Genomic DNA, 23,289 nt, shown 5'->3' on the forward strand with positions numbered 1-23,289 from the left:
GTGTTGAGGCACCCGGTCCGGGAAAAGGACCAGGTGGTGAAGGAGGTCCTCGTCACCAGACAGAAGGCAAGGAGCTCCCCAGCTCCCCGTCACCACATCCCCTTAATGGAGAGCAAGTAGAAACCTCAGCCCGTGTGCCAGAGGGAGGAGGTGAGGGAGAGGGCTCTCCGTTGCCCTGGGAGAAAGATACGATCAGCTTTTGGATTTCTCATTAAATCAGAGCAGGAAGGTTCCTTTACTTTCCCACGTTGTGGGCTGAATAGGTATTCGACAGCCGGTCTGGGACCATAATCAGCCAAGATAACCTTGTTTCTACGGGGAAATGAATTCCCTGGTCTGCGCAACTGTCTTGGAAATCAGCTATTGGAACACATCCCTTCGTCGTGCTGAAGTGCCTCTGCTATTCATGACTGTAAAAGTCATGTTGTGGAAGGAGCTGTAAATTCAGATGTTGGGGTTCCAGGCTGTTCCACGCTGGCTGTGTCGTGCTCTGGGGCAAATCACACCATTTTCTGCCTTGGGGTCTTTCCCGTAGAATGAGGGCTTGGACCGGATGAATTCCCATGCTCTTTCGGGGTCTAAGGCCTGGGGATTTTGAGTCTCTTCACCATGGTACTCTCAACTCTATTCCTATGATTGCCTTTCTCGCTAAATAGAAGACTTCTTTGGCCCAGGGCGTGTTGGCTCCAGATCCGCTTGTCACTCTCATGTCAGTTGGTTTCTGGCTTGGTCCAGCCAATGGGGGACAGTGGAGCATTATCAAAAGGCCATGGTCAGGGTATCTCTCCTCCCCTCTGCTTCAGAGTTTGGATTTCATCCTTGACTCTGGGTCCCACCAGGGTTATAGGGTGATCTCAGGATTTGGTTTCCTATGACCCTCCGCCTTCTCCTCTGTCCCTCCAGCTAAGGGGCATGGCTTCCTGCCATAATTAATTTCTGGGTTGCCTCACTGTTTCCTGGTGGGTTTTTCAGCCCTTCCATCCCATGTAACTCATTCCCCCTAGTTTCCTCTTGTTCCAAACACGTAGAGTGGTTTCTGTTTACTTGGTTGGACTTTGACCTGAGACATTCAAACTTTTGTTGGTTTTACCTTATAACAGCCAGCAATAAAGATGATAATGATAATGTTGATGATTATAACCCCTTACTTGGTATATAACCTCACATATTACAAAGCTTTCACTCGGGTTCTGTAATTTTAGTCTCATAATAACAGTGTGACGTAAGAAAGGCATTTATCATTAATTCCACTTTACAGAAGAAGAGGAAATGATCTCACTGAGTCACACAGCTGGTAGGTTTGGGGACAGCTGGAACTAAAACCTGAGGTCTTGGTGTCTCATCTAATTCCCTACCCGCCGCACCCCCCATTGTCCTACTTTTCATCATTATCCCACCTACCCCACTGGAATGGGGTCTTAATGCTATTCCTTTAGGATGGCGTTTTCTGAACGTGAGGCACAAAGCGTCAGTTGAGGGTGTATTAGTTATGTATCACTGTGTAACAAATTACCCCACACTTAATGGTTTAAAACCGTATCATTTATTGTTTTGGAAATGGTTCACATATGCTTTAATGCTTTCCTCTATCCCACATTTTTTGAGTTGATGGTTCACCCAGAGCTTGAGGAGGGGGTTCAGCCTGAGGGGGCTTTGAGTTGGGCTTTTCATCAATTCGAGCTGGAGTCTGGCTGCGATGTGATGAGGTGGGACGTGGTGGGCTGCTGTTTGTCCTGGGCAACCCTGAACACACAGGCTTCTGCCCTCATCAGACCCTGAAGAAAAAGCGGCCTCTAGCCAAGGGACAAGGCCACGGGGGTGAAGCATAAGCTTATTTGTATTAAAATCATTAAACGGGGAGACCCCGGTGTGTTTCTCTCCATCTGTATTCTTCACTGAGTGTTTAGTGTAAAACGTCACGCCAGAAGGCAAAGTGGATCCTGCCACCGTGGGACTTACAACACCATCACAAAGAAAAATGTTTTGGGGCACGTGGGTGGCTTGGTCGGTTAAGTGGCCGATGGCTCAGGTCACGTTCTCACGGTTCATGAGTTCGAGCCCCGTGTCGGGCTCTGTGCTGACAGCTCAGGGCCTGGAACCTGCTTCGGATTCTGTGTCTCCCTCTCTCTCTCTGCCTTTCCCGCGCTCGCACTCTGTGTCTCTCGAAAACAAGTAAGTGTTTAAAAAAAAAAAAGAAAGAAAAATGTTTTATATTCCTGAGCCCCCAGAGACCCCAGCCTTTGGGGAGGGTCAGGGTCTCCACAGCCATCACAGTCTCTGTGTTTTCAACCATCAATAAATATTTATATTTACCTTATGCTCACCGTGTTCCAGTCTCTTACCCCACTGTCTAGGATTCCCTGCCAAGAACTTCACCTTGGTTATTTCTGGAGGTTCCAGGGGATGGCTCCTGGGTACACGCGAACTCCGTCCTTCTGGCTCCAGTGTTCTGTTTACTCTCCTTCTTCTCAGCTGTAGCGGTCTGCTCTGATGTCCACAGCCAAACTTTGGAGGTCCTTGTGTGGCTGCCGTGGCTGGTATCTGTGCTGGGGCCACTGTCTCTCTCCAGCATCCGTGTTCCATGCTGACCCAAGGAGAATGCCCATCTCTTTTTGCCTATTTGTTTACATGCACCCTAAGCAGGGCCACCCTGCTTCTCAGTAGCTCACGGAGATTTTAAGGAAATAATTCGTTTCTTTGTTTCTTCTGTTTCAGCCTCTCTCCTCACAGATTCTTATACAAGCTCCAAGGCAGGTATAAAGAGGCATATGGGAAAACTTCTGACCTCTGCACTCAAGTTGTCTCTCTGCTTTCCACCATGACCCCACCTACCCCACTGGAACAGGGTCTAACTCTGTCCCCTTAGAATTATGTTTTCTAAGTGTAGGGCACAAACCATTGTTTGAAGGTGTACTAGCTATCTATTGCTGTGTAACAAATTGCCCCAACACTGAGTGTCTTAAAACAGTATCATTTGGTATCCCAGAGTATTCTGGGTCAACAATCCAGGAGAGGTGTCACTGAGTCCTCTGGCCCTGGGTCTCTCAGGTGACTGGAGTCATCTCAAGGCTCGACTGGGAAGGACTTGCTTTCTAGCTCACTATTGATGGATTCAGTTCTTTGTTGGCTCTTGTTCTAGGGGATTCAGTGCCCCAGAAGCTGCTGGCTGGAGGCACTCCTTGGTGCCTTGCCACATGGGCCCTTCCACAGAGTATCTCACAACAAGACGCTGGCTTCCCCATAGCGAGCAAGTGAGACGGCAAGAGAAAACACACACACGTTAGAAGTCAAAGTCTTTTGAAACCTTGTCTTGAAAGTGCCATCCATCATCTTTGCCCAAGTTTATTAATTAGAAACAAGTAACTAGATTTAGCCTGCACTCAGGAGGGCAGGAGATGAATAGCAGGAGATGAGAAGCCCTGGGGACCATCTCAGAGGCTGTGGGGCACGGACAGCAGGGGTGGGGCGAAAGTCATTTTGATGTTGAACAAATTAGGATCAAAAACAATTAGTCATCAGCCACTTATTTTAAAGTGTAGTAGGAAAATGTTACTGGATGTTATTGCCAAAGAAGAGGCTAAGTAAAAAAAAAAAAAAAAAAAAGTGACGGAATCAATTAAAAGAAAAAGAAAACTATGAAATGCAGGTGCTTTTCAAATGGGCTTGCCAGCAGGAACTGTGACTTGTTCCTAACCAATGAGATGTGGCAATGGTGATGGGATGTCACTCTCACAGTTAGGTCATATCATGTAAGACCCTGTCATATCAGAGACTCTCCCTGTGGGCTTGATGAAGTAGATAAGCCTGCATGGCAAGGAACCGAGGGTGGCCTCTAGGATCTCAGGACAACCTCTGGCCGATAGCCAGAAAAAAGGCAGGACCCTAGTGAGAGAGCCACAAGGAAACGAATTCTACCAACAGCCTGAATGAGCTTGGAAATGGGATTCTTTCCCAGTTGAGTCTGCAGATGAGAACGTGGCCCAACGGACACCTGGACTGTAGCTTGGTGAGACCCTAAGCGGAGAACCCGGCTAAGCTATGCCTGAACTTCCGGCCCACAGAAACTGTGAGGACGTAAGTGTGTGTTGCTTTAAGCCTCTACGTTTGTGGTAACGTGTTGCACAGCAGTAGAAGAAAAATAAAAATGAATGCACCCACTCTGAGACATGTGTGAAAAGCTAGAAAACGTTTCAGGGCACGGCAAATTTAACTATCTAATTTTGTTTCAAATTGTCGTGAGGTTCCAAATATTCATGGAATCTTGAGAAGGACAGAGCCCTCAAAGCCAAATTTAACAAAGTCTTGGTGGAAAATAGAGCGATGTTAGCAGCATCTGTAGAGCTGAGTGAAGGGCGCCTTTCTTATGGGGATGATGTATGCAACCAGGAGCAAGTGGCTGATCAGGGGTCATTGAGAAGGCACCTGGCATCAACGAAGCGAAGACTTTCTGAGGCTTGTTCAGGAGAAGGACTAGCGAGTGTATTTGTATTTTCCTTTCAAGCTTGTGATCTGGAAGGAAAACGATGAAAGAGAGTGGTGGGAAGTTGATGTGGGTTGAGTCAAAGAGCGGCCGTCTTTTGGCCGTGGGAGGTCGAGTTCACTTGTGAGTGCTTCGCTCTGGCTGGCCACAGGCTCTGCAAGCATTCACGTCACATCCATGGCTGGGACTAGAACGACTAGAGAGTGGGGCCCTGACCTTCAGTCAACTAGTCGTTGGCATTAGAGGGGTCTGTTGAGATAGAGCACCACGTTGCAATCAGGAGTTTGAGTCTCAGACTTGCTCCGCAGCACATGTCAGTGGCAACGTCTATCTAACGTAGTACTCATAGTTACATAATTCGTGCATGTAAAGGCTGTTTTTGAATGAAGAATTTGTCTTCGTTTCGGTTCCGGAGCAGAGTCCAGGCAGGGATTTGGAGCCAGGGGTTAATTTGAAGGTGATCTGAGGAGGCTTATTTAGGGGTGAGTAAGTGAGCCAGGGAAGGAAGGAAGCCAACGAAGGTGCATGAGTGAGTCTTTTGCCACTGTGGGCACCTGCGACTCAGTTGTGCCAGGGACCCTTTAAGGGGCAGTATCGGCTTCCCTCAGAGTTTCCCCATTGAGGGGTGAGACAACTGGGGTATTTATTTACTAATTCTTGTCCGGTATTAGTTGAGGGTCGCTCATGGGAGCCGTATTCCCCGATCTGCCCTAAGAAAAGGGCCAAATGCACTCCTGTGGGAGAGAAAGAGCTTAGATCAAGGGAAATGACGGTTTGGAGTAAGAAGGCAGAGGAGCGTATGGGAACTGTCACCAGCCGGCAGGTGACCTGTGGGATGGGCTGACGGGATGGGGGCAGGACGTTGGTGTGCGTCAAGCGTAACCATAACATCCAAAGGGGATAGCCACCAATAATAGGCCGCGCTTGTTTAAACACATTGGACAACCAAAGCTCATTGGGAGAGATAGTCTTCTGGGTCACAAGACACTATAAAACTCATTCAGACAAGGGTGCTGTGCAGCCAGGGGCCACAGATGCACATGCCACCTTGCATCATAGCACCAGCCGCAGGCCTCTCTTTGCGGCTCGCCTTTAACTGGTTGGATGCTGGGCCCGTTCATGGCCAGGCGACAATGGCAAGACCAAGGACGTACGGGGCAGAACTCCAGAGAGAATTCTGAAACCTTGACGAGCTAGACCCCATCTCTGTGAGTCTTAGAAGATTCTCGCCATAGCAAGTCTCTTTTGCGTTAAGAGTTATAAATCACCTCTCATGTAAAACATGGCAGGTAGTCGAGACTGTTCAGAGTACAACTGAACTTCTTTGGTCTGGAAGGGAGGGCATCGGCCCAATACTAAGATTTAGACTTAAGTTCTTACTATCCAGATGATGAACAGAGAGAATGAATTACTTTTCAAACTCGGGTTACTCGTATGATCAGTGATGTTAGTAATCGCTAACACTCATTGAGTGATTACTCCGTGCTGGGCTCTGGGCTGCGTTGTTTACATGCCCGACCTCATCAAGTCCTCACAACTGCCCAGTTAGAGAGACATTCTGACATCTCCGATTCGCACGTGTGGGAATGAGACTTGGGTTAAGCAACTTGCACAGATCCCGAGAATGGCACAAGCAGATCGGGGATTGGGAGCCGGGTGTGACCCTGGGAATTTGGGAAGAAGTTCTGTACGATGACTGCTAGGGTTGTGTGTGTTCTGTGAGCTGGTCTACATCTCTCACGGGCCAAGGAGTGACTGAGGTGTTTCGGTTAGATTGGGGTCCCGGGTTCTACAAAATGCTGATGTGAGAAACCATCGAACATCGGACGTTGCATGCGGCGGATTCCAAACCGCTGTGTGTGCGTGGAAGTATCCGTGTGTGCCGAGTAGTTGGAACAGCATCCGTGGACCACCCCGTGCTCTGACATTCACCTGTGAGACATCCCAGAAACAGTCCGCCTGCCGTAGAATGGGAAGCTCTGCAGTGACAGTGTCCTGGGAGTCGGGGGACCAAGACGCTTATTTTGGGTTCCACCCATTCCTGGCTGTTTGACTTCAGGCAAGGGACTTAGTCACCAGGGAACCTACTTTTCTCATCTGTAAAATGAGGATAATGACTCCTGCCTTCCTCGCAGGGAGGGCAGGAAGCTTCCTGAGATCACCTCTCCAGAGCCTTTTGATCTGCGTGAAAAAAATCCTCCTTAATTGCCCAGCCAGGCACTCGAGCAGCTGGGCGAAAGTTTTACGACCCGAGATTCCCACAGCCCATAATCCACATGCTCCCAGAAGCCCTCTGAGGAGTTCAATGACAGATTCGGCTGGCAAGCGTTCTGCCGGGCCATCAGCAGAGATTTCTCAGAGACTTAGTCATATAATAGGCGGTTTCCCAGGGGCGTCCTTGCCAATGCTTCCACTTATTTGTGTCGTATTTCTTAAGAGTTCCTATGTGCACGCGGCAATTTCTCACCGCCCCCCGACTTGTCCGCACAGTCACCTCTGGCATCATGGACAGCTCTTGGCTACTTTAGCCTGGATATGCGCTCGGGCCTCTGGTTCAGGTTTGAAAAGCCTTCCTCAGGTGAGCGGTTTGTCTGCCTTCCCGTTTCTTGTCCGGACCATCACAAAAGCTTCTTAAAGAGCCTCCCCGTCCCCAGTCCTGCCCTTCTGTGTGTCTGCCCCATGCCATCTGGTCCGTGAGCCACACTAGTTCCCTCCTCAAAACCTATCAATGCTTCCCCATTTTCCACGCGATACAAACGCGACAAGTCAACCTGGCATTTAAAGTCCTGCCCGCTCCCTTGACTCAAAACTCGGCCTCAGATTTCCTTTCTGGCCTCATTTCTCATTTCTCATTCCTTCCCTGGTTGGCTCGTTTATTCAGTCAACCGTTCCACTTTATTTGCCTGTCGCCTCCTGTATGCCGGGGGCCGCGTTCTGCTCTGGGGAACAAAATAAGGCCCCTGTGCTCACTGAGCTCACAGCCTCATGGCACATATAGACACACACACTGGTGAGTGCCATGTGGGGTTCGATAAGCACCATCATATGGGAAATGGAGGGTCCACAAGAACCTGTTCAAGGGGAGCCTAACTCTCCCTGGGGTGAGGGTACCACGTTGAGCCCTCAAGGATGAATAAGGGTAGCCTCTGGGAGTAGAAATATGTCTCACCAAGAATGACTTAGATGTGAAGGGCGGTGTGGGGATTTCGGGGGACTGACACCACAATGGCGGTTCATGGCTTGGCACGAAGCCCAGTTCCTGTAGGTGCTTATAAGCGTCGTCCAGGGGACTGCATCTTACCCTGGAAGAAAAAAAAAACTAGCAGTAGGGAGGTGATGTGGTCACCACCCTCCTGACTCAGCAATCTTTCAAGTGCTCTCAGACTCCCGGGCCTTCACCAGGGCTAGTCTTTCTTCCTGATGCCCCTCCCTTCCCCTCCCTCCTCCCCCACCTCTCCTCCTGGTACCGTCCTACCCCTTTCATGGTTGCCATCTGTTTTCCGAAGACTTCCTGCATCCTGGGGTCCGAATTCATTGTTTCTTCCTTTGGCACCTAGAGTCCATTACTTGTATGTTGCCATTTTCACATTCTCCATTATAGATGTTTATGTTAGTTGCACCTGTTTGTCTCCCTCCCTGGACCAAAAGTTCCTTCAAGGTGTATTTCTCCTGCATTTCCCAGAGCACTTAGCATACAGCGCTTTGAGCCAGGCCTCCCCCAAGCTCTAGTTCCATTGTTTGTTAGCAATGTGGTCTTGGACAAGTCACTTTATCTCTGAGACCTCGAGGTGTCTCATCTATAAAATGGGGTAATGATTTTTATTACATAGGATAATTGTGAGGATTAAGTAAAGTACCTAGTTAGCACTCAATAAACATTAGTCGCCTTCCTCCCGCCTCTGGTCCCTGGTTCAGAAAGATTGTTGCAACATCGTGGGAGAGCGTCAAGGGAGGGAGGAGGGCCTCGCTCTTCCCATGGGTCCCGCGGACACACTGGGTGCACCTGAAAGATCTCACGGGCACTGGCTTGCGGAGCGGCTGGGCAGAGAGGCCGGATATCAGCACTGTTGCGCGAAGCCTTGGGCATCAGTGGTAGTCACTGCCACCCGTTCCCATATGGGCGTTTTTGACAGCTTCCAAGGAGTGCTCATCTTTAATGTAAACAGAAAGAAAACGCTGAAAATGATTTGCAAAAGCAAACTTTATAGTATGAGTCTCCTTGTCTAGGATAATACCCTAAACCAAGGTATGCTCGTAGGGAGAGGTAAACAGTCATCTGCCAGTGAGTCGTTTCCTTCCTGTCTCGGTCGCTGCTCAGTCTGTGTACAGAATCTGTGCTGTGAGATCATAAGGGTCATTGTCATGGCTGTGATCATCCTTGTCATCACCATCAACGGCAGCCTCCTCCTCCCTCCCCTCATCCACCCACAGCTGCATGTGGGCGGGAGGCAGGGCAGGGGGCAGGGTCCCCCCCTCCTCACCTCCCATGCCATTCTATATAGACCCCGTGGCCATACATAGCCTCGTGGGTCACCGCACTGCTTGTATACGTACTTGATTCTTCCAGCAACCCCACGAGGTAGGTAAGGCAACTACCACCCTTTTAGTCGGCAAGGGGTTGGGGTGCAGAGGACCTGGGTGACTTGGTCAAGTCACAGCCCAGGCTGGGAGTGGAGGGGGATGTGTAGGGCTAGGGCTGAGACTCAGGTGGTTTGAAGCCTGCAGAGGGCTGTGTGAAACAGAGGACAGCCTTGTTTCTTGGCAAAATGTCACCGTGAAGTCTGAGGAATTTATAAAGCACAGGTGGAAGCTGGTCTCTTTTTCTACTTCCTTTTGGTCCTTGGAATACCTACTGTGTGCCCAGGACAGGCAAATGTTGGTTGCATAAATAGAGACTAAAGGAGCATGGGAAGGGGAGTAATGAGATTGCCCTTGGGTTTATGGGGCTGATGTGATTTCAGGAATATTCCACAGACGCTCCCTCCTGCCTTCCCGCCTTGGCACGCCGATGTGTGAAATTGCAGGAACATATATATTTGTCCTCTGTGGAAGCAGATTTTCATCTCTACTGCTTTACTCGCGTTGCCTCGTGGAAAAGGCAGAAATGTCATCGTACTGGGGATACAGGGAAGGAAGGACTGGTGTTCATTGGGTCACATTTGTCTATTGAGCAGCGTTAACATTCCAAGTCTGCGTGTTGTCTGCTCTCTTCTGGACTCACCTCGACTCTGACGTGGTTCCTTGCACTTTTACTTTTCATGCTTTAAACTGCCCTCTCTCTCCCTGCAGGTGTTTGGGGAAAAAGTTTTGGCCAAAGAACAGAAGTATTTCTCTCTATCGAGCCAGCCTCTTGATGAATTTAAAAAGCTAGTAAGACAGGTTGTGAAAGGTTTAGAATTCCAAGAGACATATATCAGCAGGTGGAGTTTTCAACAAGACCCCTTCCATTTTCTACTCAAGATCATATTGGGATACAATCAGCCATCACCTGCATTGCATTGTCTGCTCTCTGCCATGGAGATTTCTTTCCTGGGAGTGTTTCAAATGATTCTGGACAGTGAAGACCACTCCCCTCTCCCCTCTCTACTCCCACCCATCCCCACGAGGAGACTCCTTCATGGTCAAGGTCCTAAGACATAGTTTGGTCACTGCTTGCCTAGGGGCAAGGTGACCCGCTTTCCTCTTTTATACTTGAGACATTTATTCTTTGACAACAATGACATTTAATGGCTATGACTTCTTTCACATTTGGGGCCCTGGGAGCACGGTTTCCTCTAATCTCTAATGGGTTTATTACAGAATCACAGGCATGGAAAAAAAAAAATCTCATGATTTACAGCAAGATATAGAGACTTTGAAGAATACCTCATCTTTCATTCCCTTCTCTTTATTGTAACATCCGCAAATTATCTCTTGGGAAAGGAGGCGCGCCAGGCTTGAGTTACTGGGTTCTCCTAGAGTTTGTCAAATCCTTGTTTTTCTCAAGAGAAGGGTGGAAAGTCACATGGCAGGCGGCCATGGTGTTTGACCTTCAAGGCCAGAACTTCGAAGTCTGGGTACTTGTAGGGAGCTGCCTCAAGGTTAGCACTCTGACCGTGAGTGCTGTGTGGGCGGGGTCCCTTTGGTGGGAGGGAGGAAGTGCTGGGCTGTGGTGTTCAAGTCCAGCTGCGGCTCATAGTCACCCTGACTGCTTCAGTCAGAGTCCCTGGAGGTGGGCCCAGGCATTGGGATTTTTTTTTAAATCTTTATTTATTCTTGAGAAACAGACAGAGCACGAGCAGGGAAGGAACAGAGAGAGATGGAGACACAGAATCCAAAGCAGGCTCCAGGCTCTGAGCTGTCAGCCCAGAGGCCAGCACGGGGCTCGAACTCACGAGCCGTGAGATCATGACCTGAACCAAAGTCAGATGCTTAACCGACTGAGCCACCCAGATGCCCTCAGGGATTGGGACTTTTTTAAAAAGCTTCCCATACCCAAAATGTGGACATGATTGAACACACAGATTCTAATATGCAATATGAACCACTGCTCTAAGGCAGTCTCCAGTTCTAAAGATTGTTAGAAAACATTTAAATAAAGTGAATATTTTTATCTCTATAGTTCCTTCTATCTATTATCTAGTAGGAATAAGAACCTAGCGAGAGAAGTACATAGTACCTAGCAGAAGTGCCTAGTACCTTGTGAAAGAATTGTCCAGTACCTTGTGGGAGAAGTCCTTAGTACCTTGTGGGAGAAGTACCTAGTACCTTGTGGGAGAAGTACCTAGTACCTTGTGGGAGAAGTACCTAGTATCTTGTGGGAGAAGTATCTAGTGTTTGTGGGAGAAGTACTTAGTATCTTGTGGGAAAAGTACCTAATATCTTGTGGGGGAGAAGTACTTAGTACCTTGTGGGAGAAGTACTTAGTATCTTGTGGGAGAAGTACTTAGTATCTTGTGGGAAAAGTACCTAATATCTTGTGGGGGAGAAGTACTCAGTACCTTGTGGGAGAAGTACTTAGTATCTTGTGGGAGAAGTACTTAGTATCTTGTGGGAGAAGTACCTAGGACCTTGTGGGAGAAGTACCTAGTATCTTGTGGGAGAAGTATCTAGGACCTTGTGGGAAAAGTACTTAGTACCTTGTGGGAGAAGTACCTAGTATCTTGTGGGAGAAGTACTTAGTATCTTGTGGGAGAAGTACCTAGTACCTTGTGGAAGAAGTACCTGGCATCCAGAAGGAGAAGAAGGGGTGAACAATGGTACCTCTAGCTCCAACACCTCCTACAAGCCTGGAGTCTGTAGACCTTCACCATGTAATCCTCACCCCAGCTCTTCTAAGTAGGCCCACCATTCCAGCAGAATTCACATGAAGTTGGACATGCTGAGGTTCACCTGGTAGTTAAAGGTAGAACCAGGATTCGAATGCAGGCCTGCTGGGCCCCCAAGTTCAATTTCTTTGCTTCTCACCTGGATAGCGTCTAGTGGGTCGGGTGCTTCAGCCCCCCTCCAGCCCCTATGATAGCAGGTAAGATCCCTTCCTTCTCTGAGGCCGTGGACGATAGGATCTGTTATAACTGCACCCTCCAGATTGCCTTGGGAACCCCAGGGGTCAAGAGTGCTTTCCTTCTGGTTCACAGGACCACCAGTGTTCCCCCAATTCTCCCAGTGTCGGCCTCCAAATGAATCCCCCAGCCTGCCCCGCACAGAAGCACCAAAGCATTTTTTTAAATCTGTATCCTGATTTCCGGCTTGGGAAGAACAGTCCCCATAACCACGGCTGCCTCTGAACTGTCATTTTTCAGAATCCCTCCAAGAACCTGGGACTGTGATTCGCAAGTCACAGCCCTGTGGGTATTAGCAGTGCGTTCTGACTGTTCCTCTCAGGTTGTCCTGTTCTCTTCAGCGGGGTGACGGCATGAAGGGGCATGGAAGCCTGAGGAGGAAATGTAACAGGTCTCTGGGTGTCCATTAAAAGCCAATTATGCAGAAACCGCACAAGAAGACGGGCTCAGCAGAAGCGCGATGATGTACGTGCAAGGGTTTTGAGTCACAGGAAAGGCCATGTGCGTCAACAGTCTGATCTGACTTCCCTCTCCCCCCACGCACACCTGATGTGACCCTAGGACATATTCCTGTCGGCGGTCCCGTTCTGCTGAAAGTCGGGTCCGTCTGGGAATCGTGGTCGATCCTGAGTATTGGCTTAGAGAAGGCGGTGCGCCGATTGGAAGGTGTTGGGAAGGTGGCAGCCAGCACCGGAGGGGGACCTGAATTCATGTATGACGACGAAAAGAAACAAAGCGAGGGCAGTCTGCATAACTTGGAGCGGACTCAGGAGAGAGCGGCAGCTGCCTTCTTTACGGCCTCCAGGGCTGCCTCCCGTGTGTCAGGCCAGGCCGGGCTATGCTGCAGTCACGAAATAAGCCACATAGGTTGCAGCGGCTTAATAACGACCATAGTTTGTCTCTCACTCTGCTGAAGTGCAATGCGGATGGTGAGTTCGCTTCAATTTTGTGGTAACACCATCTGGGACACGGAGCCTTGGTGACAGCTGCCATGAGGGCAGAGAGAGAGGGAGGCGGGTATCAGCTTCAGGTCGCCTCAGCCTGGATGTGACAGAGCCATATGACCAGTGAAGCCAAAAACATTTACTATCTGGCATTTAGAGGACAAAGTTTGCCAGTCTGACATAGAAAATCAGCTGGCTTCTGAAATCTTTCCTTTTCTTTATTCAACATGATTTCTGTAACACCATATGGCAAACACTGTTTTAAGTGTTTTACAAATATGAACTCCTTGAATCCTGATAATAACTCCGTGAGGGGGATATTATTATCCCCATCTCTCAGATCAGCAGATTGATGTCTAGAGGTGCTACATGAGTTGCAGTAAGGGTGCGGTCAGCCCAGGGTTCAAAACCAGGCGCTGGGATTCCAGAATCCTTGCTCTAACCACTGCCCTCTGCATGCCGTGAAAGCTCGCTGAGAAAACCCAGGCTTGAGGTGCTTGGGGGTGACGAGAGGTTGGAATGCATAGGGCTCATCAGCTCACAGGGAAGCAGCGCTGGAAAAGGCTCAGAGAGCGCTGGAGCCGACGCTCTCCTGTATCAGAGGACGGCTAGGCTTCTGGGGAAACTGAGGCCCAGGAAGCGAAGTGGGGTCTTCAGACTTTCCCAGCAAGCTCCGGTTGCCCTAGCAGGTTAAAGGCTAGTGAGAGGTGGCCGGACCAAAGCTCCTAGATGACAACAACAAAGGCATTTTCATTATGGAAACCGCAGGACAGACCCAAAAGGAGAGAGGACAGTTTTGTGGAACCCCTACGCCCCTTCCCCCAGGTGAATAATTGGCGACGTTTGGCCATTTCACCTATCACCTGCCAACGATTTCAGAGTGGGGAGCGGACTTTCTAAAATAAATCCCGGACATCCTGTTATGTTACACACAAATACCCTGGTGTCCAAATTCATTTTGGTGGAGGATTCGGGAGAGAAAGTGAGGCGTAGAGCAGTCCTCTGGGGCAGAGCCGGTCCCTGGGACCGGGGAGGGCACTGCTGTTTTCCACGACTGTCAGAGGAAGGTTTGCACACACCCATTCCTCCCTGGCCCTTGATTCCCTCCCCTGTGAGTAATGCCAGTGCCTGCCAGGCTCAGGGCTCCCGGTGGGGGGGAAAAAAACACCTCGTGGAACGCTGTCTGCAACCAAGATGAAAAAAAAGTATCTTGAGTGGATCCCTTCTTCACAACCATCCTCCCTTTCCAAGAGCACCCCCTGCCCGTGTGGGGCCTCTGTGCCCTGCTGGGTGGGTGTCCACATCAGCTGAGTCACGAGTATCGCCCCTATTATCTTATTTACCCGAGTTTGTCATTTTCCAGCAACGTGAGTCACCCCTTGAAAGGGAAACAGAGAGCCTGGGGAGATGAGCCTCTGGTCAAACCCTCACAGCCCCTCCTCTGGAAGCTGAGTCTTCCCCTTTGAACTCTCATCTGAGCACCCAAAAGTGGGGGGGGGGGAGGTGTGGCCGGTCGAGGGGCGTTTGGCCTCTTAGAAGGGCCGCTGGGCAGATGGTGTCAGACGTGGGTGGGGGGGGCGGCTAGGTGGCCTTGTGTAATTCTGGAAGCTCTGTTCCCACTCTCCAAGCTGCCTGCTGGGTCTTCCCAGAGAGGGTGTCCTTTTCCATCACGCTGGAGTAGGCCCTCTTGCAGCCCAGGAGAGAAAGGTGTCTACCCAGCATCCAAAGAAGCCCCCTCTTCTGGGGCAGCCAAGGTGGGAAGCAGGAGGAGGACCACTTCCTCGGGCCCTGGAGCATGCCCATGCTTGGCCACCCCAGGCTTGATAATAGCAGCCACCCCTATACACGGTCGTCCCCCTGTGCCAGCCACAGGTGCTACACTAGGTCCCCTGTGAACAGACCAGTTTGGAAGAGAGCCAGGGAATCCTTGTATGCCATCTCTTCCTGGGCCGGGACAGACACTGGGCTTCCCACTTCCTCTGTAGCACCCCCCGCCCCCCGTAACCTCTTCCTTAGGTGCATTTTCATACTGATTTTTAATTTAACAAATGCTCATACAGCACTATTCTGCTGTTAAAGCACTGGTTAAGTACTTTAGAACTATTAGCTTATTCTAACCTTCAGACTGACCCTTGCAGGCAAGTAACATTATCCTTGCTTTCCGGGTAAGGAAACTCAGGCACGGAGAGGTAATTGCCCGAGGTCCACAGCCAGCATCGTAGAGAGTCTACTAGCCTCGCTCCAGAGTCTGGGTCAGGATCCCTAAGCTCTGTCTTCTCATTTAAGTCCTACAACCACCCAGCAAGTAGGTAGGGATTATTCCCACCTACTCAGGACACTGAGACTCAGAGAGGTTAATTTTGCTCAAGGTCACACAGATATAAGTGACAAGATGGCAATGGAATTCGCTTTTGTCTGACCCCAAGCTGACACAGACTGAACTAACAGCTCAGACTACGGAGGAAGAACATTCTACCTTTATGAGTGTACATAGCACGAGTCCTTTCCTTAAATCTCCTGTGGCCAATCAGGAACACCCCCTTCCCATTACCTGAATTCTTCTTTCTCTTCTTCCATTTTCTTTCTTTATCTCTACCTGTCACCGTGTTTGGACCCTCTACTTGGAAGGCGAATAGCAGTACTGATCACCAAGGGCATATTGTATTATCTTTGAGTATAATGGGAGTGCTGCTAATATTTTCTTCTTTCTTTTCCGAGGACAGCAGTTTACTGTGGCTCTTTGGTGCCCAGGAAGAGCCCTGCATCGGGAGGAAGATGGTGGAGGTACTGACTGTGGCTGTACCTCTTGCTTCCAAGAGGACTTGGACAAGTCATGTATCTTGTCTGATCTTCAGCATTACCATGTAGCATCGGACAAGATCTAGGGTTGGTTGTTCAAATGTTTACATTTAGCTTCTTTTTTTTTTTTTAAGTTGCAGAATATGTTGGTTACAAGAAATCTTAAAAGTACCTCCAAATACAAAAGAAGTACTGTATTTGTTAATGTATCATGGTGGCCATGGAGGGCTCTGCCGAGCTTAAGTTTGGAAATCAATGCATTAGATAATAACAAACTGCATGATTATGTGAAGCCAAGAGGATCAATATATTAGTTTCCTAGGTAAAAAAAATTACCACACATTTGATGGCTTAAAACAACTGAAATGCATTGTCTCACGGTTCTGGAGACCAGAAGTTCAAAACCAAAGTGTCGGCAAGGTCACACCCACTCCAAAGACCATACGGGAGAATCCCTCCTTGCCCCTTCCTGAACTTCTGGTGGCTCTGACAACCTTGGCATTCCTTGGCTTGTAGCTACATCACACTGATCTCTGCTTCTATCTTCGCATGGCCTCCTCCCCTGTGTTCTGTATCTTCTCTTTCGTCTCTTCCAAGGACACATGTCATCGGATTTAGGCCCCACCTGGATAATATAGGATGTTCTCCACCCGAGATGCTTAACTTACATGTGCAAAGACTCTTTTCCCAATAAGATCATAGTCACAGGTTCTAGGGATGTGGATGTGGATGTATGTATCGTTTAGGGCCACCATTCAATCCGCTGCAATCGGTAATACCTTATAAGCATCTAGTATATACCAGGCATTGTGCGAAGCCTGCCAGACAACAGAGATACTTAAGATAAAAATGCTACTCCCTGGAAACCTCGAGGCTCATTTGAGAATCTCTGTTTAATTTCAGGCCTCCTCCCTCCCTTTATTCCTTTTAAAGATAGGTTTATGGAGATATAATTTACATGCAGTAATCTTCACCCTGGTTAGGTATCCACCTGATGAAACAGGCTTAGAGAGGTAAAATAATTTGCTCCAGAATACACAGGGAGGAAGTGGCAGAATCTGGGATTTGAGCCTATGTTCCCTATCACCAGGGCTTGCATATCAAACCAGCGGTCTCCATGGTCTCCACTCTTTCTTTGGGTGCTTCCACCTCCTCCCCTGTCAGATGAAAAGGCTGGCAAGATGCTTTCTAGAGGACCTGAGAGCTCTGACATTGGAAACTGTCATGGTGAAGTGCAGAGAAGCACTCTTTATTCAAAGGAACCCTTCAGGACGAGGAGAATCTTCCTGAGATGGAAATTTGTATGCCTTCCAGAAGCATTTGGCTGATTTGTGTCTATGTGCTGGTTAAATGGATTTACAGCTCATGATATCTCATTTCAATTTAACTAATCCTCACAAAATGGACAAGTGATTTAAGTGGTTCCGTGAAGGAACTGCAAGCTGAAGATAATATTAATGAGGCAAACCCGAGGGACCTGCGGGAGGATGGCCGGCTGGATGCTTCTGTAACTCCTGGTGCTTTTGCCGCTTTTCAGCGAATGACTGGATAAAAATAATGGCAGTCTAATTACATCAATCACAGCATTGGTTGAAAGACTTAAAAAATTATTGAGAAGACTATTTGAAATATGGCCTTTCATCCGCTGTGGTTAATGATGAGTCTCTTCTTTGCATCTTGACATAACTGATGAGGGTATGAAGCCATTGCAATTAGCAAGACATTAAGAATTTTTTTCCCCAGCTGGTTAAAGGCATGATACTCAATCCAGGCCTTTACAGATTTTGGTTAAAACTCATAATTTTGAATTTATTACTTAAGAGCAAAAGTGGGAGGCCATAATCCATTGGTCAAACGCTTGCTCCCCTTGCTATGGTAAAAAGGGCTGAAGAAATACCTGAAAACTACCTAGGGACACATTAAAATGGATTCCATAGTCATTAAATATTGTTGCAAGATTCATAGACCTTGTTGCTGAAGAGTTGAAGGGACATCAAACAAATAATTCAGTGTGAGAGATTTGGTATGCAATTGGTGGAAAGTACAGTATTTCTAGCATGTTTCAGCTTATGCTGTTTCTAGATTGCTCATGTCAGTCATGAAACACATTGGAGGGCCCTTTCTTATGAGCTCTTTAAGAAAATATGTGCCAGAAAAAATTATGTTCTCAACAGTAACTAAATTTCTTTTTTTTTTTATTTTAAATGTTTTTATTTATTTTTGAGACAGAGCATGAGCAGGGGAGGGGCAAGGAGAAGGGGAGACACAGAATCTGAAGCAGCCTCCAGGCTCTGAGCCGTCAGCACAGAGCCCGACGCGGGGCTTGAACTCACAGAGTGTGAGATCATGACCTGAGCTGAAGTTGGACGCTCAGCCGACTGAGCCACCCAGGCGCCCCAGTAAATGAATTTCTTAACAAAAGCAATACTTTGGGTATGTATGTCGATTAGAGTGGAAAAAAATTTCATGAGCTAGCACCCTATGTGAAATTTATTTACTGCTTTGTCCACAGCAAGCTATGTAAGCCAGGAAGTTTAAGCCGCAAAAGTACAGAGCACAACAGGCTCTCATTGATGTGGATCATTACATAGAGGCAAGAAGTTTAAAATATGGCAGAATCTTTATAACACTTTGTAATTAGATAGGAACTTCGCCTGGAAATATTTTATTCAAGAAGGGATTCCCTTATTCTCTTCTGGCCAAGTGTTTGAAATGGCGAGTGAACAAATTCAAGGGTTCAAATTATTTGATCTTTTCCAGGCTGACAAGTAGCTGTCAGGAGTGAGCTATAGCAGGTACATTTGAAAAAAAAAAACACAAACAGTGCACTTAAGTTGTCCCCACAGGGTAGATGTCACCACTTAATAACGAGACAGTAACTGCCTTCCGAAGAAACGAGTAAGCTGTGGTGAGATGCCATCGTACGTATGTGCACCAAAATGGCCAAAATGAAAAAAGATGGACAATACCAAGAGGAGGTGAGAATGTGGAGCGCTCAGACCTCCAACCTTGGCCGGAATGCAAATTCTCGGAACCAGTCAGGCAACTGTTTGGCACTGTCTAAAAAGCAGAACATAAGCAAACCCAGTGACCCAGCAATTCCACTGCAGGCATATACCTGATGGAAATTCAAACACGCTCTTGGAAAAGGCAGGCTTTGCAATGCGCATAGCAACACTGTTTCTAATATACCAACGCTGAAATTTATCCAACGTCCCATCAAAAGCAAAATGGATCAACTTATTGTGCATTGGCAGGAGACAATCCCCTACGTGATGAGAATAAGTGATCCATGACAACTTCAGTGATATGGATGAATCTCACAAATAAAGTTTTGAGCAAAATGAGCCCGACACACAAAAAGGTGCCTCCTGTATGATTTCACTCACATGAAGTTTAAAGAAACACAACAAACAGGCAAAATGAATCTGAAAGCTAGGATAGTGGTTACCTTGGCCATGGAACAAAAGAGCTTTTGATAATGTGACTGCAGATAATGTTCTGTTTCTTGTTCTGTGTCTTTAGCTGGGTGTGCTCAGTTAAATACAAATACATTCATCTGTACACTTGTGATGTGTACATTTTCCTGTATGCATGTTGTTCTTGAATACAAAGGAAAAAATGATACTTTTCCCATGAAGACAGTGTTTGAGCACTGAGGGTGTGAAACATTTCCAGTGGTAGTATTGTTAAAAACGATGTGTTATAACTGAGATCTGTGTTCCTGGAAGGACTGAAACAGAATATTCTAGCCTGTTTTAAGTTTCCAAAGGTAATGTTATTGAATATTCAGCTAGTTTTTTTTTCTTTTTAATTCCAATAAATCGTGGGGAGAATGGATTGTTATCAGGAGTTTAGAGATGTACTAGCCAAATTTCACCAAAAACCTTTGCATAACTGGTAGATGGAATTGAAAAATGAGTATTATGACTGAGTCAGGTAACAATGCTGTGTTTCTTTCGTTTGAATTTACATGTCTCTTCCAGTAATGACAGGCACTAAAAGCAAGTGTCAGAACAAACTGAATTTAGGACCAAACCATTAATCACTATGTCATACAGATTAATGCAAGATTGAAAAAACTGAGAAAAGCATATTCAAAATCATATTGGTCTCACTAAAAGAATTTTTATTATATCCATAATTTTTCACGAAAGCAAAAAAGTTCTTAAGAGTCGCTAAATAAAATAAAAATTAATAAAAATTCTTTAATTCATCTTGATTTCAACCTTTTAAATTGACATTTTATGTATATTTTATAATATTGATAATATATTAGAATAATAATATGTATAGATAAATTAAAAATATACATGCATGCAGTGAAAGTCTGTGCTTGAAGTTTCATTGTTGGTAGGGTGCTCAATCAGAAAAAAGCTCAGAGACGGTTGGTCTCCACCAGCAGTTAGCCGTTAGAAACAGGTTATTTTAATTGATATGGGTGAGGAACCAAAGAGATGAAGTACTGAATTCTCAACGTGCCACTTACTGCCAAAATGTGCCAAAATCTGTGATTCTGAGCAATCAGTCAATGTACCTGGATCTGGGTGTTCTCGTTAGTAGAGCAGAAAGTTAGCCCCTGTTGGAAAAAGTTTGTCCAGGTAATTAAAGGAGTCAATATACGTAAATTTCTTAATACCTTGAGTGGCTTATGGAGGTTTAACCAGTAGTCACTTCTACTGTCACATAGTCATTTACTAGTGTTTTCCAAACTTGCCTCATGGTAAGGATCTTCTGCATGCTTAGGAAAATGCTTGGGTCTACCTCAGATTTTCTGAATTAAAATCTTCATGGGTAGAACCTTGGAGGTTGTATCTTTAAAAGGCAATTTTTATGGCCAAGCAAGTTTGAGAAAGACTGATTTACAAGGTGCTGAAGCTCTCTTCCCTTTAATGGTTAGCTCCATGTATGAGTCTTACCTCATAAGAGCCAGAAACTCTCATAGGACCATCTCTGTCCTGCACAGCGTCCAGCAGAGAGCTCTATAACCCACTGGGTGGAGAAGGCCAAGGTGAGAGCTCCATGCCTGGGCTGATAAATAAAAAATGGGTCCCAGTTGGTGGAGTATAGCACTGGAGAGACTGGGAGAGGCAACAGGCCGACATGTCTGCAGGAGAGGGGCAGCGTGAAGAAGTAGGAGGAACTTCCCCCTTGGGCTTGGGCTCAGAAGTAGGACTAGTTCCTTGGGGGGCTAAGTGGGAGATGCTGGAGGGAAAGCATGGGGCCCAGGCACACCGGGAAGGCTCTGAGTCCTAAGTCCTATGTCCGAGGTGGGAGCTGACCACAACGGACCGATAAAGTTAGACGGGTCCAGGATGGGATAGACATGGTGGTTTACGTTTGACCTTGTTGATGAAGATCCACACATTCCATTCCCATTGACTTAGGAGAGACTGGTCCTTGAGACGGAGGCTTGTCCTGTGCATGAGGATCGAGCAGGCTAGAAGCATAGGGGGTGCCTGCTTATTCAGGCTGGCCTATACTCGGTGCTTAATAAATGCAGGCACATTCAGCATGCAGTTGGGTAATCCCACTGAATCGTCTCTTGTCATTTTGTCTTCTGTGCATCCAGTTTTCTTCCCCGTTCTTCTCCCTGCCTCCGCAAGGAAGATTGTCCCGGGTGGGCAGCACTCTCTCCCTGTGTTTGCTCTTCCCTAGCACAGACGCTCTGCTGTGTCCTGACAGCCCTGAGTTGCCCTCAATTTGAAGGTGTGGATAATTAAGCTAATGAACACTTTTCCACTGGCTGCTGAAAGCCTCATTAATCTACACACATGTTGCCACAGGCAAATTATGGCGTCAAGGGTGGGAGGATCAACAAAAATAACTTCAGAAATTCATTAATCAGACTTAGTCAAGCTCGCTGTTTGGAACGGGGAGTTCTTATCCAGCCGTGGCCACAGGATTAGATTTTTTTTTTTTTTTTCCCAGCTACATGAAAGGGACTTCTTAAGCAATATTTCGGAACATCTAGGTTATTGTACTGGTATTTATGACTCTAGTGGTTGATGCTAATGAAATCTGTCCAAAGACTTCCGTGTGGAGGATTCGAGAAATGCTGAGTGGATGGTCAGGTTTCCAAGCACACAAGAGGGAAAATATGATCACGAGATCACACGTAAAAACATACCTAGCTCTGATGGAAGTGGTTCACGCCACCAAATAGTCATTTTCTCCCCAACATTTCACAGCTGTCCTTGGAGTCATTTGGAGCTGGTGACTCCTTCCTGTTAATGGATGGTGAGCAGGGGCAAGATCTGGCATGCCTCCATGGCCGACTCAGAGCCCACCGTTCTAGATGGCAAACTAACAAGATGGGGAACTGCTTGACCCATATGGGATTCACAGGCATGAAGAATAAAGTATATGATAAGCCATGGAGATCTCTTACTTATCTGTTAATCAGCAGAGTCTGTTGCCTCCTGGTCTATTCGCCAACCACTTAAGGCTAAGGGTTGTTTATTCCCCCCCCCCCCCGAATATGGTGATTAGATTAGTTGTCTCATATCCTCATGAGCAGAGAGTCTGGATTGCAGCATGGCCTTCAACAGGCTCTTCTATGGATAAGTTGGGGTCTTTTTCAGACATTTGGGGTCATGGGTGCCGGATGATAAAATAGTTACATGGATTCTAAGCTTCCTGAATAACCATTTACCCTAAAAGTGCTCATTAGCAAATTAACGTGAGCCTCAGGAGAGAATCTCTACTCAATGTTGTTCAACAGTTTAATCGGTGACTTGGGTGTGCCACTGAGAAGGGAAACACACTGAGGGTCTTGACCGACAGAGTCAGAACTCAAACTCTGGCAGTCGAGAACAATGGGCTTCATATGACACGATGGGAGAAAAGCATCACATATGAATATGAGACATGAGATTTGAACAATAGCATCACAGGAGAGGAGGCGTGAATTTGAAGAGCATTTTGAAAATAGCGTGAGTAGGCTAGTAACCAGGGCTCGAGACCAACTAAGGGTCCTCTGAGCTCTAATAATCTCTTATTCCCCAATACTCTCTCCACCTACAGACCTATTTAGGAGAGTGGAAAGTGGGTGAAATGGGGAGAGAAAAGAGAAAGAACACATGGTCTGGGATTCAGTTGACAAGTCTCCAAATCCTTTAATAAATTTGAAGCCAGGCCCTTCAAAGTTGACATTGAAAGGAGAATCTTCGTGAAGAATCTTCGTGACTGACCTTAGAGGACATGGATTTGATTTATTAAGATGGCCAGGAGCTCCTCTCACTGCTTGAGGTAATGCGAGACCACAAGCCCGAAGTTACTTTTGGGGACTTAGGAAATCTCCTTTGTACATCAAAGTTACACCAACTCAGAAGCTCTGTAAACACAAAGAGGATCTGAATTCGTTGGAGGTCCTGATCCTGGCTGAAGTTTCTGGTGGCTTTCCTCAGTCACTGTCGTTTAGTGACACTCTATCTTGGACAAATACAATAGTAATAAACAACTCGGATCTTGGGCTTTTTTTCCTTAGAATTCTAAAGGTCACATTTCCCTCTTCCATGCGCTT

The sequence above is a fragment of the Lynx rufus genome, unplaced genomic scaffold (assembly GCF_022079265.1).
Source record: "Lynx rufus isolate CCGP_SWC_20201006 ecotype Redwood Valley unplaced genomic scaffold, mLynRuf1.p SCAF_12, whole genome shotgun sequence".
NCBI classification, from domain to species: Eukaryota; Metazoa; Chordata; class Mammalia; order Carnivora; family Felidae; genus Lynx; species Lynx rufus.